Source organism: Lissotriton helveticus, chromosome 4_1 (assembly GCF_964261635.1).
Source record: "Lissotriton helveticus chromosome 4_1, aLisHel1.1, whole genome shotgun sequence".
NCBI lineage: Eukaryota > Metazoa > Chordata > Amphibia > Caudata > Salamandridae > Lissotriton > Lissotriton helveticus.
Window position 1 is genome coordinate 1,499,736,213 of NC_136063.1, and position 17,624 is coordinate 1,499,753,836.

A 17,624-nucleotide genomic window follows, 5' to 3' on the forward strand; every position below is an offset into this window, starting at 1 on the left:
CTTTGCTAGGTCTCAATATATGTGCTCCAGTGGATTTTGAGAAATTAACGTTCAAAAAAAGATATATATCTGTAACAGCGCTCCGCTTCGCGTACTTTTCGCGTTACGGAGCTTTGCGAAGCTGATTGGTTCTCCGGCGTCTGTCAACATTCCAAACAGTCCGTAGCGGCCGCCATCTTGTCCCTCGGTAGGATTGAGAGACAAGAGGAGGCCAAAGCGAAGGGGGAAATGACCATAAGGGGGCATAGTAGATCCTTCCTGACCTCTTAGGTTTGATGTACCATTTTGCCAAGTTTGGTGTAATTCCGTTCAGCCATTCAGGCTGTAGACGTATGTAAATGTCCTATGGAAAATTGCATGGGGAAAACACATTTGAAAGTGTTGAAATTTAGAACCAATTAAAATGTTACTTTGGTTTTGTATTTGTGTGTGATGAAAGTTAATTGGTTATGTATATATGTCAAATGAGAGGAAACCACAGCCATTTTGTGATACTACTGTCTGAGGTACATTTGTGAGGAATTTTTGGTGGTGAATTTCTGGTGTTTGATTTACACAGTACTAACACTTCTGCTACTTTTAAAAAGGTGAGTTGTTAATTTGTAAGGGGAACTATGTTGTACACTTGAAGATAATTTGAAAAATGTTTTCTGTTATTTATTTGCAGTCCTTCTGTTATACTAAATACTTGATAAAGTTAGTTTTATATTATGTATTACTAAAAACGATAAATGAAAGTGATTATTTTTTTCTGCAATTTACAGCAAGCAATTTCAAAATAAAATGGCTCACAATGAAGAGACCGTGGCAATTTCTTTTGAATTGTCCAACACATTGATTGAAATTGAGAGCACCAATAATGAAATATTGTCACAAGGAGGACATGACTTGTATGATTCCATTAGATTGATTGAAATGGACAGCACCAAGAATGAAATATTGTCACAAGGAGATGACTTGAATGATTCCACTACATTGATTGAAATTGAGAGCACCAATAATGAAATATTGTCACAAGGAGGAGATGGCTTGTATGATTCCATTAGATTGATTGAAATGGACAGCACCAATAATGAAATATTGTCACAAGGAGGAGATGACTTGAATGATTCCACTACATTGATTGAAATTGAGAGCACCAATAATGAAATATTGTCACGAGGAGATGACTTGAATGATTCCACTACATTGATTGAAATTGACAGCACCAATAATGAAATATTGTCACAAGGAGGAGATGACTTGAATGATTTTTTTGATCAATCTCTTGATGGCGAATTTATCGAGTGTTTGGAGACCATAGAGTTACAAGAATCATCATTGGAGACTTTTAATGAGGACATTGCTGATGAGGACATGTTACTAGTTCTTTCAAATTTAGAAAATTCTGAAGAATAAATTTATATTTAGAATTCAAAAATTGTTTGAGACATTATTCATTTTTATTTTTAATTTATGAGGTTGTAGCGAAGTGATTGTAGTATAAAATGAGACTTATAGTATAGAGTGCAACATTTTTATGTTACATGGTAAGTTTACCAAAATTGTGAGACAACGGACCATCCCGTTGTCAAAATGGTAATGTTCAGCACCCTTTCACTGTGAACCCGCTATGGTTCTCTTCAGGTAAATCCATAAACAATAATAATCCAATTCACTGTTTTTGTTTCAAGATTCTCATATTTATTGATTTCATTTCATCATTTTGATTATTTGCGTTATTTTCACGACATTTAGTATTGACATTTCCCATTTACCCAATGCATTTCGGGTCTATAGTGACCCTTCTTCCGGGGTCTCTGTCAGAAAAATCAAGAAAACTGCAATCAATGTCACAGCCATCTCAGTGTGTACAACTGTTATTTAAGTAAACATTTTAGCATTCTAGTGCATGCAAAAATTCTGCGTCTTCACAAATTATATAACATTCAACCCTAGCCCATTAGGTGAATGCCTCACAGTAATACGCTCTGTATCTTAAGGGATTACGTCCCCGAAAACGACCGTCAAAATTGAATCAAGTTACCAACTCAACTCTAAAAGTGTTCTGTTAAACACTGTGTCCAGCCTGATGTACTTGCTCTAAATAAAGAATAAGCAAACAAAAAATCCAAGAGTTTCTAGCGCATAACAAACAAACATCCTACTCTTCGTTCTTACTTACTCGGAAATGTGCCTGTCTTCAGATTTTCAAAATATCGACCAATCCGCTACTAGCTCACATAGGAGGAACGACTTTAAGCTGCGTGCTGCACTGTGATTGGATACACAAGCGGTCACGTGACCGCCATCACGGACTCGATATCAGCCCTCATCTAATTCAAAAACTGGTTAATGCGTGTAGTTCACTGAATGTAATAAGGCTAAACAGTCTAAAGGGTTGGTCTCTCAAAGTGAAAATACGGAGATTACGATGTATTTATGAATTACTAACTGCTGTACGCGCTATATCACAAACTATATGTGTATGTTCATAACACACTCTAATTACTTCTTAAATACTAATGGTCCCCTGAAGTAAAATGCAAAAGACTAAACCATAATAAACAGTACAAATAAACATTGCAAATAAACATGTACACAAAAATAGTGTCGGCCATTTTGAATAGGGAAGTTCTTAAATTTCATGTTATGCAGGGAACAATTGTCAGCTCTCCCAGAGTCACTTTATAAAAAACAGGATAGTTCTATCCTGTCATTCAAACCATTCGGTTGTAAGCTGCCCATCTTCTTTATCCAAAAGTATTCAGATCTCAATCTTTGTTTGTGTAAGTCTCTTTCTGGATGATGCTTTAAGACTTCTAGTATGGTGAAGCGTAATTGCGCAACATTGTGTCCAGCTTCCAACCAGTGTGCACTCACTGTAGATTTCAAGTTCTTCAACCGAATATTACTCTTGTGCTCTGTTATTCTGATTTTAATTTTTCGTTCAGTTTGGCCTATGTATAATTTACCACATGGGCATTTGATGCCATAAATTACGTTTTTCGTGTCACAAGTTCCTGAGTGTAACAAAGACAATTTCTTACCCGTCATTGGGTGTGTGAAAAACTGTCCAACCATCACGTTGTTACAATGGACGCAATTTTCGCATCTCTGCATACCTTTGTAGTTGGTTGCTTCCAGATTAAATCTCTTTTTCAGAAGTTCTTTCAAATTTTTTGGCCTGCTGTATGCAAACGTTATCCGTTCAGCTACCAGTGGTTGTAAGTCAGGTTCCTGTGTGATAAGTGCCCAGTGTTTCTTCATAATATTGACTATCTTCACTGCTTGTGTCGAATGTTTCAAGACACATACTGTCATTTTAGTTTCACTTCTTTCCTTAGTCACAAGCAAAGATTCTCTTTTCATGTTCAAAACTTTACTTTTGGCTTCTTCCAGTAGAGGTTTGGGATATCCTCGTTGTGAGTACTTTAGGATCTGTTTGTCGATGGTGGAGAGTACATCTTGTGAGTCTGAGGTAATTCTCTTTTGACGGATAAATTGAGACACTGGGAGGTGTTTCTTTAGAGAGTGGTGGTGAAAACTTTGATAGTGTAGACCACTATTTCTGTCCGTTGGTTTAGTGTACACACTTGTTCTTATCCTGCCCTGTTCAAGGTGAATTTTTACATCTAAAAATGCCAATTCTTTCTGGTCCATGTGGTGAGTGAATTTAATGCGATCATGTACTGCATTGAGTCTTTGGATGTTGTTGATCAATTCATCTTGTTTGCCCTTCCAGATGAGGAAGATGTCGTCAATGTATCTCTTAAAAACCATCAATCCAGTAGTCCAGTTCTGATTGTGAATTATGTTGTCATGCTCAAATTTAGCCATAAAGGTATTTGCGTAGGACGGTGCCCCCGCAAACCCCATGGAGGTCCCACTGCACTGTTCATAAAAATTGTCTTCCCAGTTAAAGTAACTGTGTAGTAGAGCAAACTGTAGGAAGTTTACTCATATTTACTTCCCTTCTGCCACTATATTATCTCCAATGTGTATTTGACATGTCTTCTTCATCTCCGGCCTCCTTTCTCTCACTGTGTGTCTCCGATGCATCTTATCGCTGCTATTTTGTGTAATTACAGAAGAGAGTAAAATAAAATAGTTCGGAACGTGAAAAGGGGGCAAAGTAGAGTACTCCTCACCCCCTAGGCCTTTTTAGGCGGTCCCAAAAGGATCAGTTTCTGCTTTCCTGAGAGATTATGGTATGAGTTCCATATACCACAATAACTTGCATTACAACATGCAAGATATCTATCTCCTATTACCAACTTTTGGAGATATTCGCGCTAAGCGCGAATATCTCCCAAAAGTAACACCTGCCCTGAGCAGTTCTTAGCCATGTTATCCAATGGGAGGTGGATAACATGGCTAAGAGCATTAGGTCGGTAATGCATGAATATCGCTGAGTTTTTAGCGATATTCATGCATTGCGGCCGTTTATTATCGCATTTGCGATAAACCTTGATAATAGTAAGGTTTATCTTCGATAATTTCTGACGATGCTTAGTGGTAAAAAATTGGTTGGTAAGCATCGTTAGCGATAAATATCGCTTAACTTTGGTAATATGCCCCAACGTCTGTTAACGTTCGATTCGAAGGAAATGAGGAAGTGTTGAAAAACATTGTCTGCGCCATCTTGCCTTTTTTGAAATGCCACACTTTTGTCGTGCACGGCAGCCATTTTAGATGTCTTGACCAGACCCACTCTCTGCACGCTGTCGATTCGTAGCATGGCTCCTCACCCACGCAAGCATCTTCCCTAGGCACTGGTCACCACCGCTCTCTGTCTTATGCATGGGCAATAAACCTCCCCCCATCTGCGCTGCTCTTCCCTGAGAATCACACTCTGTGCCCGCCCGACACCTCCCTTTCGCCCTATTCACTACCGCAGCCTCTGACACTCCTCTTTCTCTGTGTCCGATTGTCCAGGCTATCAGCTAGCCCTGCAGATGTAGTTTATGGCCCCAGCTGTAAAGAATCACCCCTCTTCAAAGGAGTTATAGTAGATCAAGGCCCACACCCGATGAGATCCGTCACACCACATGTGTTCCTACTATCTGAAAACCAGCCTGTATTGTGATTGGGGAGGGGACCGAGCCTGAAGCAGAAGATTCCAGGAATGACTCTTTGTACATCAAAGTTTTTACAATTATGTGTCACATTAAAAATATATAGCACTCCAACAAAGTAGTAGGAATATAAAACTTTAATAACATATAAATATATACAACAAAACAAAAACAGTAAAAACATTTAAACAACGAAGAGACCGTGGCAATTTCTTTTTAATTATCCAATAGATTTATTGAAATTGACAGCACCAATAATGAAATATTCTTGTCAGTAGCGGTCTGTTGTGCGAATAGTTCCAAGGCAGCAGAACGCGCTGAAATCTAGATGGCACGAAAGTGATGTCTAGTAAGTTGCCGCCCAGCAAAAAACGGCGTGGGGCGCCGCGGGGGTGAGTGAGTCGAGTAGGCACCACAGCTATTCTTACCGGCATTGCAGAATTACTGCTGGGGACAATGCCTGTGCTGTAGCAGGGTCACAGCAGAAACAAAAAGGATTCTGTTGAAGATGTTGTTGGTTTTCAATTTGAAAACAGTTCTGGTGTCAACTGCTATGCTAATGTAGTGGTTAATGTTTTGTTTTCTCTAGAAAATGTAAAAGAGGGGGAGGCAGTCCAAAGTTCCGTTAAAAGGGCAAAGGAAAGGATCGGTGGTTTGAACTATCAGTCAAAAAGGGGAGGGGGTGCAATAATTTTTCCTACCGGGTCACACTGTGCTTTCACCGGAAGTGAGGTCTGCAGGATGCTAGTAATTCAAAGTGAGGCTGGCGCCAGCATGGGAGCGCCGACGTCCCGCGGATACAGTTTCGTCACTCCACGGGCGATCATGGCAGTCATTCCCCATCGGGGGTCGGAGACTCCCGCGGCTCCTCTAGAATCTTCAAGGTCGTGGAGGACTACGGTGGTGGAGTCAACCAGTGACCGGGCCATTTCTTTATGCTGGGCCCGCTCTTGCCAGTTCGACCGCCATTTTGAGAGTTCGGCAGCTACCGGCGATCGCGGGGTCACATGAGCGGACGGGCTCCACCCTGCCGGGCGAGACGTTGCAGCATGGCCACAGTGGAAGAACCGTTTTCCGGGCGCCTGGAGCGCTGAGGGTGCAGCTGGGAAGTCTCCACCTGGGGAGGCGGGAGAGGCCTGTTCGCACCGTCTCTCCCTCCCAGTGCACCCCACGGCGTCTCGCTTGAGATTTGTTATGGCCGGACCAGGCGATGAGGACGAGGGGGGGGTCTGAGGCATGTGCAAGACATCCCCCCCCAGTGTTGTCGCAGCCATTATAAAAGAAAGAAGTGTCCCGTCCGTCTTCGGGCCGGGCTTCCGGTGGATGTCGGCCGGACGCCCCTGGCTCTGGCCCCATGAACGGGTTTCTTGGTTTATCGGCTGCAGCCGGATCCCGTCGGCCTCGGCCCCCCGACCATTGGTGGTCGGACCGGAAGAGCATGTGGCGGGACTACCTGCAACTCTCAAGGGCCACCGCGGCCGGACTGGGAGAGAGAGGGGAGGGTCGAGGAGACATTCCCCCCCCTGCAACTGTTCAGCGTTGTAAAGGCAATCCCCTGGCCGGGTCCCGCTGGCCTCGGCCTCTCCTTCGGCTACACCCTACGTTAGGATCTCCTGGCCGAGGCGTGGCAGCAGGACCTGCCTTATATGGGCTGCTCCCGGCTGGGCGTAGCCGGAACCCTGCCCCACCTTGGAAGTTTCCAGAGTGGGGGTGGATGTTCTACTGACTTGCATTTTCCCTAGTCTATCGATTTTTTTGGCGTGGCAGGCGGTGGGACAGCGAGGGGTGATTTGGTTTCTCTTACTGTTTTTCTGGTCTCTCACCACTGGCATATTTTAACGTTTTCTTGTTTCTAGGACATTAATAGGTTTTATCATTACGTTATGTTATCGTTTCTTTGTTCGTTGTTTAATAAAAGTTCATGTTCATCAGTGGCCTACTGATTTTCGTTTTCCTATTTTTTTCTTTCCAGGTTGTTTCATGGTAAAGTTTCTGTTAACAGGATACAGTGATCACTTCGTTATTATTGCATATGTCCTTTTCACTAGGGGTGCTCTCTGGTCGGGCCAGATGACGTATCTCTAGTAAATGGTCCGGGTGAAAAAGGTGCATCAATCAGTGGGGAGTAGATAGGCATGACAGATTACAACGGGGGAGAACGGTCCGCATTACGTACCCTTTCACTACTTGCAAAGATTTTCCTACGTTTATTTGCAAACAGGGAATACCTCCAAAAAGAACTAATTCCCAAACAGTCAATGTTCGGACAATCAATCAATCAATGAGGAATGAAATAGGTACGACGTGTTAAAGGCTTGCGTTACCTACCCTTCACTATCTGCAAAGGGAGATAGAATATTCCTATTCTTCCTCGTTTGCAGGTAGAGAAGATCCTTAAGAGAATTAACTTCGAACAATTCAATGCTCGATTGAAACAATCAACAAGGGGTACTGTGAACACAAATGAACGCCGCTTATATACATACGCATTGCTATTTTCAACAGGTTGTTCCTAATGTTTCTATTTTAGCGAGGTCAAAAGAGATCCCATTAGTGGCCTACTGATTTTGCTCGATTCCTTTTGTTTTTTTACACGATTTTTCGCTATCTGCAAAGACTAAACAGAGTATTGCGACTCTGTGCTTGTTTGTAAATAGAGAATGAACCAAAGAGAACAATCAATCAAATGGAGAGAGAAGCAGGCACGACGGATTACAAAGGGGGCAAAGGGCTGCGTTAACTACCCTTCACTATCTGCAAAGAGAGAGTACTCCTAATAGAAATGAGGGGTGGGGGGCAGCAATCAAAGCAGATCAGTGTGCATAAACACGAAAATGTTTTTACTTACCACGTACTTGACATTCGACAGCTTATGATATTTGCTATTAAAAAACCATTGAAATTCACTGAAAAAACCATAGGTTATAGACCATATATAGTTAGGAATTAGCATTTACAAAACCTTGAAAATTCACTGAAAAAACCATAGGTTATAGACCATATATAGTTAGGAATTAGCATTTACAAAACCTTGAAAATTCACTGAAAAAACCATAGGTTATAGACCATATATAGTTAGGAATTAGCATTTACAAAACCTTATTTTACTCACACAAAACCATTGAAATTCCATATATAGTTAGTTGCACTAACTATATATCGCGCACCCGCAATCCACTGCTGATGATGTCACATATTACATCATTCATGACATGGTCAGTGACATCACTGATGACATCACTGATGACATCTCAAATGACATCACTGATGACATCTCACTTGACATCAATGATCACATCACTGATGATATCATTCATGTGATAATACAATGCATCTCCTCACACTCTAATATAACCTCTATTACACCCAGTGTTAAATAGAGAGTATAATTTTTGAAACCATTGACACACCAATACTAGTTACTACATACGCACTCAGTGATTCCTATGTCTACACACACATTCACTCATACAATCATTCATACATACAATCACTCATCTTTACAACACTATCATATGCACTCATACACCTATACAGACACTCACACTCTGCCACTCATCCATGGAGTTACTCACACACCTAGTCAGTCCTGAAAAGAATCAATCACACTTCCATTTTCTCATCTATACAGTTAAACACAGAACACCTTACATTTTTGAAACATATACTAACACATACTTACTCTCTTATAGAATCACTGATACAAGTACACATTGATCTGCACAGAGTCACACACCTCCCAGCCAGCCATACACACACTCAGTCTCCCATACAAATACTTGTGCAACCAATCAATAACCCATATAGCTACTTATATAGCTACTGATCAACACATGCAGCAGCTTGCACAACAACAGACATACTGATGCACACTTTCAGACAGTTTAGTCACTAACCCGTGCATTCAGTAAGACGCATTTAATCACTCACTCATACAGTCAATCACGCACCTACTAAAACCTTCATTCAGACACTTATACATCCACTCATTCTTCAATATGTAAAACATATTTAAACTTTACAGAAACACATAATCACTGGATGTTGTCATCAGTGATGTCATCAGTGATGTCACTGACCATGTCATGAATGATGTAATATGTGACATCATCAGCAGTGGATTGCGGGTGCGCGATATATAGTTAGTGCAACTAACTATATATGGAATTTCAATGGTTTTGTGTGAGTAAAATAAGGTTTTGTAAATGCTAATTCCTAACTATATATGGTCTATAACCTATGGTTTTTTCAGTGAATATATATATATATATATGATACATATTTAAATATCGAACCAAACCACATTCACTGGATGATGTCATCAGTGATGTCATTTGAGATGTTATCAGTGATGTCACTGACCATGTCATGAATGATGTAATATAACATGTCCGAAACCTATGGTTTTTTCAGTAAATATATATATATATATATATATATATATATTCCTCCACCAAGTTGCAAGTAGCAAATAACACGCAGCACTCCCACAGTTTAACAGTATAACGATTTATTCTATCTTTTGCAGTGCCATCACCCCCCTTCACTTTTGTGAAGGGGGATGATGGCACTGCGAAAAAGATAGAATAAATAGAATATATATATATGTATATATATGTATATATATATATATATATATATATATATATAAAGGTTTTGGGCTGCTGGGGAATTTTTAGAGTACAGGGTGTGTTTAGGTTTTGGGGTACTGAGGTATTTTTAGGGTTCAGCGTGGGTTAGGGTTTCGGGGTGTAGGGGGTAATTTTAGGGTTCAGTGTGCGTTTAGGTTTTGAGGTGCTGGGATATTTTTGGGGTTCAGGGTGCGTTTAGGTTTTGCGGTGCAGGGGTAATTTTAGGGGTGAAGGGGGTAATTTTAGGGTTCATTGTGCGTTTTGGTTTTGGGGTGCAGGGGTAATTTTAGATGTCAGGGTGGAATAGGGTTTTGGGGTGTAGGGGGTATTTTTTAGGGTTCAGTGTGCGTTTAGGTTTCGGGGTGCTGGGGTATTTTTAGGAGTCAGGGTGTGTTAGGGTTTTGGGGTTTAGTGGTAATTTTAGGGTTCAGGGTGGGTTTAGTGATGCTGGGTTATTTTTGGGGTTCAGGGTGCGTTTAGGTTTTGCGGTTCAGGGGTAATTTTAGGGGTGAAGGGGTAATTTTAGGGTTCATTGTGCGTTTAGGTTTTGGGGTGCAGGGGTAATTTTAGGTGTCAGGGTGGAATAGGGTTTTGGGGTGTAGGGGGTATTTTTAGGGTTCACAGTGGGATTAGGTTTTGGGGTGCAGGGGTACTTTTGGGTTTAGGGTGGGTGTTGGACTTGGCCCTTTTTGCAGGGTCATCCCTGAAATTTTTGCCTTCCTCTTGTATTTTTTCTTACCTGTTGTTGGATATTTTATGACTCTGGGCACTTTACCACTGCTGATTAGTGCTAAAGTGCATATGCTCTCCCTATTGTAAATTGATGTATGAATTAGTGATTCCATGATTGACTGATGTGTTTTACTGGTCAGACCCTACTACAGTGCACTGAGTGTGCCCAGGGCTTGTAAACCAAATGCTGCTTGTGAGCTTGCAGCACTGGTTGCCTCCCACAGAAGCAGCCTTGTAAAATGTGTCTAAGGCCTGCCATTACAGAGCCTGTGTGCAGTCTGATACTGTCATGCTGACTGGGCAAGTGCACCCACTTGCCAGTCCCTAAACCTTCCCTTTTCTTCATATCAGACACCCTATGGTAGGCCCAAGGACAGGGTGCATTGTAAGTATAAGGTAGGACAAGCCCTGATGTGGGTGGCATGTCCTAATAGCGAATTACAGCCATTTTCGTTTTTCACTATTGCAAGGCTACTTTTCTCCATAGGCCAGAATGGGCAGTAGATTATTACATTTTATAATCCTAACTGACTCAGGGAACATGGTAAAATGTTTAGTTTAGTATGCCTGAACTCACACAACAGATAAAGGTATCCCTTATCTGGTTCTGCCTTTCAGCCATAATGGATCTGTGTGGGCATACAGAACAATGTTCATATACGCACGTGAAGTCCACCCCCTACGTTCCGTAAAAGACAATCCCAAGAATAGTGCTTTGGTTAAGGGTATAGTCGACATGATTAAGGGAGAAATCTCTTATGAAAATACCCCGGACGATGAGATATTTGCATATATAAATTGGAACGTGACCGGATATGAAGCTACTCTGAGTGAAAAACAGCAATCTAAGAGATCGTCCCCGATTTGGATTGTACCCCATCAGGGTCACTTGTGTCTGCAAGGCACTGGCGAGAATCCCAGAGCTCAGTTAGGGAAAAGTGTCTGCACAGAAACGTATGTTTTTGGGTCTCGGACTTCCCCTGCGTTCTCAGCAGCTAAGGGTACTTATTTCATCTGTCATGATAGAGCCTATACCTCGTTGCCCCCTGACTTCTCGGGCTCCTGTTTTGTTTCGTTCCTGTTGCCCCCCACCTACACAGCAGCGGCAGACTACCACAAGACAAGGATAGTTAGAGGTGTCTTGAGTAAAGAAGACACTGCAGGTCAAGAATTTGGGGACTTTGCAAAGGGTTTTCTGCCGTTCTGGTGATCCATGGCTAACAGCAGGAACATAAGACAATTAACAAGGGTGGTTGAGTCCACCGTGATTGAAACTGCTGGTGCCCTTAGTAACTTGACTGCTGAGCTCCAGTCGGATCGCCTCATGACTCTTCAAAACAGGGTCACGTTCGACGTCATACTCGCAGACCGAGGTGGGGTATGTAGATTGATCCAATCTAGTTGCTGTATTTTCATCCCAGATAACGCCCCAACAGTGTACCAGGCCATCTCCAAACTGCACAAGATTTCCGAATCTATACTTGTGGATAAAGGAGATTGGTCGTTAATGGGATGGTTCTGGGAACTGGTATCCGGCTGGGGATGGAAAATTCTGATGGTCATTGGGATGGTCTTAGCCATTCTTTTCCTGTTCTGTCTGTGCGTGCAGTGTGCTCCTGCAATATGTGGCCTCTGTGCTACATCATGTGTAAGGAAACCTGTATCAAGAGACAAACTAAGTAATAGAATGATGTTACAGCAACATCTCAATGACTTTAGGAATATAGACTTGGACTCAGATTAGCGTGAGATTAGGTTAAATTGCCTATGAAAGGGCAAAAGGAGGGTTTGTGGTTCTGAAAATGTCTGGACTCGTGTAATTCTAGACTCGAGAATTATACTTCATCGTAACAGGACGAATTTAGTATCAAAAGACCGAGAATGACGAGTACATCATGCACAAGCAGTCTCGTCGCATTCGAGTAACGAGTTCACCTCGAAATCGTTATTTGCGTCTTGAACCCTTGGCTTCCATTTTAGATAAGGCAGCCATTTTATGAGTTGCCCTCACACAGGCAAACTGAATCAAGCCGAATTCGATTCCTGAAGACACGTACACCTTGATTGACTTTTCCCTGACCGTGGCAAGTTGGAACCATTGTGCCCCAGGCCGAACCTGTTTGGTCAGTTCTTCTCCCAGTGGCCGAACAAGATAGCATCAAGGCCCAGCCTACCATAAAACCTCCCATCACACACACACCCTGCCGAATCTTGCTCACACCTGTCTTTACTCTTTTCTCTCACTTGCTTTATGATGGGGAGGTGACCATTTTTATTAGGGGTCTACCGATATCTGATGAGAATGTTGGGCCTCGCCTGGTAATTTATTATGGGATGAACAAACCGAACTATGGCCTTGTCATCATGACTCTGCTTTCTCGTTGTCATTTAAGTATTTCTATGGCGTAGTAAAATGTACAGAATGTTTGCCTAAAGCACAATATTATGTATAAAAAGAGAAGCCCGGCTTTGTGAATTGCGGCAGTCTCCTGAGAACATACTTCCTGTGTGTTGTACTTCTAGGACACGTGTTACCTTGGTTGCAGCCAATAAAATCGATCCTTGACTTCACCTAGAAGACTCTGAGTTTCTGTGGTCTGAATCAGGAAAGGACTCGTGGTCTTTGGGTGTGTTTCCCTGACACCACTGGGTTACCGGATCAGTACCGGTTCTGAAAAACCCAGTACCACACATGGGAAAAAAACTAATTCGGCTTGGTCCTGTTTAGTCCTGCAGGCAGAGTAGAGGAGCGCAGGGGGACAGCGGAGCGAGGCGACATGGAGATGGAGGTGAAAGGAAAGACAACGATGAAAACAACAGCAGCACTCATCGTGAGTCTTTTTGCCAGTCCTAATACCCTTCAGCTGATCTGCTCTTCTGTTCCACTGTTCTGCTGTTCCAACAGTACAGAAGAGGAACATAAGAGAAAGAGGCCAGACGACAGATGGGGTGAGACTGTTAGACTGTGTAGTTGTTCCTCGAGATCCTGACCCGGTGGGGGGGGTGCATTTTACTGTGAGCACCGAGGCCAGCTAGCTAGCTTATACTAGGAAAACTCAGCCGGCCCCCATCGAGGTCCTAATACAGTCCCAATACAGCCCCACATTTCGCCCAGAACTGTCTGACGGCTGGACCATCACCAGATCAGATTCCTGAGCTGTTGAGTTGTTGAGCCTGGTCGGGTGCCGAGAATACGGAGGGCAAATTAAAGATAACCGACCATAACTTTTAGAGCACAGATCCATGCAGCTTCATTGCTCCCAGGCCTTCAAGCCCTTATGCCACATGATCCAAGGAGGAGGATAAGCCCAAGCACAAGCTACTAACCGGAAACCGGCTGTGAAGTTGGTCGGCTGGTTGTCTCTCTCTTTCCTGGATCACTGATCTTTCTGACTCCTATTACAATCCGACCATCAGTTAGCCATTAACCATCGTTTAACGTTTAACTGTGCCACAATAGCTCGGACTTCCCAAGACTTCCCAAGTCTCCAAGGCCCCAAAGTCTCCGAGGCTCCAAGGCTTTACTCCTCAAGTCGCGTACATTAGTAAGGTTCGCAGTCCCCAAACCCTACAGGGGTCTACGATATCGGGTACTGCAAAGGGCCCTGGGTGAAGCCCGACTGATCCACCATCCCTATAACATCTCCTTAGCTTCTCAAGTCACCTCTAAGCATGGGGTCAGGCAAGAAAAGGGCCCAGCCCGAGACTAAGTCTAAATCCAAGTCGAAGTCAATGACAACGGCCAAACAAAAGGAGAACAAAAAACAAGTCAGTGGGACCGTGGACTCATCTCTAGACGAAGTCGGGGCATGCAGCGACCAAGCCCTTCAGGCCGTGACTCGTCACCCAAACCTTCACCAACCAAAAATCACATCAAAATTACAATTTTTAAAGGACCCACTTTCCACCATCTTTTCGTCCAGTGGAAAAATTCTGGGCCTGCAGGACTCCTTACTCCCACTATCCCCTCTGGAATCGCAAAAAGATCAACCCTCGGGCCAAACCCCAGAAATCATTAACACTCCTTTCTTAACAGACTGCTCATCTGCACAGGGGCCACCTGCTCATGATAAAATAGTGCCAGTGGGAGAAGGGGAGTTCATGAATAGGGCTATTAGCGGCCCACTCACTCCGCACTCAGGCAATAGGGGGGCTGGGCCGGCCCTTTGCTCACCCCCCTCTCCAAAGCATACTAACTCCTCACCTACTCCAACTACTTCGCCTTCAACTAGTCAGAAGGCAAGGCATTCCTGGTGCAACCTCACGACCTGCAGTGGTAATGACTCTAACCAATGGCAAGAAGACCTCAGCAGGTTTAATCCAAATAACCCGCCAAAGATTGCCAATATCCTTTCGCACCACCCGGACGGCTCAAAAATCTGCCAACTGCCCATCGAAGTAATTGTAGAAGAACAGAGTTCCGAAGAATTCCGGAAGGAGGCCGTAGAAAACACACAAAACACTGGGTGTGACGGACCTGTCAATCTAACTTATTAGGGATCACAGGATTGGGCCGATCTGATTGCTTCCTACATCCCAGCTATCCCGGTTAAACTACCTCTGTCCACAGATGAAACAACTAACAAAAACCAGTTGACTAATTAGGCTTACGATCAGGAGGATATACTCTCAAATTCAATAATTTCACAAAATCTCTCTCTTTCCTCAACACCGAACAAATCCTCAAATCAAAAGAGGCCCAAAATTAGGACTCAAGCATCAACTGTGTCAAACACCTGGGACATTCTCTTAAACACCATGCAACGAACCGTAGAAACTCTCCACTTTCAATCTGACAAAATGGACTTACAGTTGACTCTACTTGATACCTTGGCGGTCTATGTGGGGCGAATTGACGAGAAACTCGGCCAATTAAACTCTTTAATCAGCAGAGCCCAGAAGGAAGCTAAGTTGTCGTGCAGCTGCGGTCCGATCATCGACAAACTAGCAGCACTTCCAGAAATAGTATCTACTTTGATAGAAGGCCTGCCAAAAGGGCCTTATGCAACGGACCAGTACATCAATCCCCGCGAAACAGCCAATCTCGAACCCTTAAAAGGAAAGGTCATCACAGTTAACAACACAGACAAAACAGTACTGGCACCTCCAGCAGGTCATTAGTCAATACGCTCCCCTTCACTCCCCAAAGACAATGTACCAACCCAGAATGCCAAGGGTCGCCGCCAGCAAAGAAGGAAAGGTCGTAACAAACGAACAATTTCAAGTAAGCCAGAAGTCTACCCACTCTTTAGGTCTGGCATCAGACAGGAGCCGCAAGATATGGGCCCTACCACAGCAAATAACCAAGCATAGAACAAACTTCCACTGCGCACACAGGGGGCCGGTAGGGCCCTGCCCAGCTGCGAGACCGGTAATTCAAACATCAAAGTAAATCGTGGTCCCAGAAAAGGGAAGCACGCTAGCCCCCCCATACTACTATTGACATCTGCATCAAGCCCCTCCAAAGCACCGCCCTGATTCGGCACGAGAAGCTACTCCCTTCGCTCGGTGTGAAAGACCTCCGGCTCAAGAACCGAAGAATGCAGGTCCCCATGTACCCAAATCCATCTATACTCCTCTATAGTGGGCGACCGCACAGCTCCCTCTGATTCTGAATCCTGTAAACTCTCCTCTGGTGATACCATCACAGAAACTTTACCACAGTTCAACACTAACAACAGAGGAATCCAAGTGCGTGTCAACCCCCCAACAGCCCAGTCAGATGATCAAAATAGGAATTGTACTATTATCCTCTTTACCCCAGAATACGAATCAAAGGGTCCATTCGATCTTCTGAACAGAGGTAATCTACTCCGTCTCCTTAGCACTATACCATCTTTAAATGGCTTATGCTCAGCTGACCTTTTATCAGTAGAATTCATAAAAACTGACAGAACACAGGATAAGGAAGCTACAAAAGCGACCTGGACTTCGTCCGAAATTGTAAATAAGATCCTAGATGAGCAAAATATTTTCAAAACCTGGAGGATTAAATCTGTCCTACATCATAACATAGGATATCCGCTCCCCCTGCTCGAGAGAATTCAGTACGGTCCATCTACAAAAAACTCTAAGACTACGTCAGTGCTTAGGTGCGCACTGGGTCGATCACCCACAAAAACACAGGAAACATTCACCCAAAAGAGCTCGATGGTTTTTAATTCGGACAATCTAGATGATCTCCGGCTATTTAGAATAAGGAACACTCTAAGTCACCCACAATGACAGGGGAACTCAAGAGAGGCGGGCTTGCATTTTGCCACACCCCTTCTGAAATGATGCTCGTGGAACCTAAATGGGCTTAACAACAAGGCAGCAGATACCGAATTCTTACAATATCTGAAATCATCTGATATAATCCTCCTTCAGGAAACATGCCTGGAGGATCCTGCAAACATAGAAGGCTACACCTGTTACCACTCCCCAGCCAAAAGAAAAAGTAAATTCGGTTGGCTGGCGGGTGGCTTAGCAACTTACATCAAAATCTCATACGTCGGCAGTGCGCAGGAATTTCCCACCAACTCTCCTGCCATAAACACAGTTCAGATTAAATTGAATCTTAGGGGGAAAAAAGAAGAGGTGCTGCTGATCAACAATCCAAAAAAGAAGAAACAAGAGTCAAAACTTCTAATGGACCACTTACACCACGTAATGACTTCATACACTTCTCCCAATTTAATTCTTTCTGGAGACTTCAACCAATACATCTTGGGCTCATCCTCAAATAATGACATTCATGCCCAGTCCTACTATTGGAATATTCCAACTCAATCCTTTAGAAGACAAGGTAAAACCTCCAAGCCGGCGAAGGAGCTGCTGCAGGATCTGGAGCACATCGGCCTGAGGGTTCTAAATGGAAGATTCACGGAGGACTCTCCATCTGTGGCTTCGTTCAACTCAGGCAACGCAACCTCTACGATAGACTACACGCAAGTCTCCCTCCCACTTTTTCATCATATACTGGGTTTTATCCTAGGAGACAAGGGAGACAGCGACCACCACCCCCAGGAAGTCTCTTTTCTTGCCTTTAAGGACTCAATTCTCGCCAATACAATAGGACCTCACGCTTGTCATTCCATAAATCTTAAACGAATCAAAACCTCTGTCGCAAACACGATGGAGGTACTTCAAGTAGCAAAACTACAATTAAACAGTTTAAACTATCCTATGGGTAATCCAGTAACTCTATGGGAAACCTTTACGG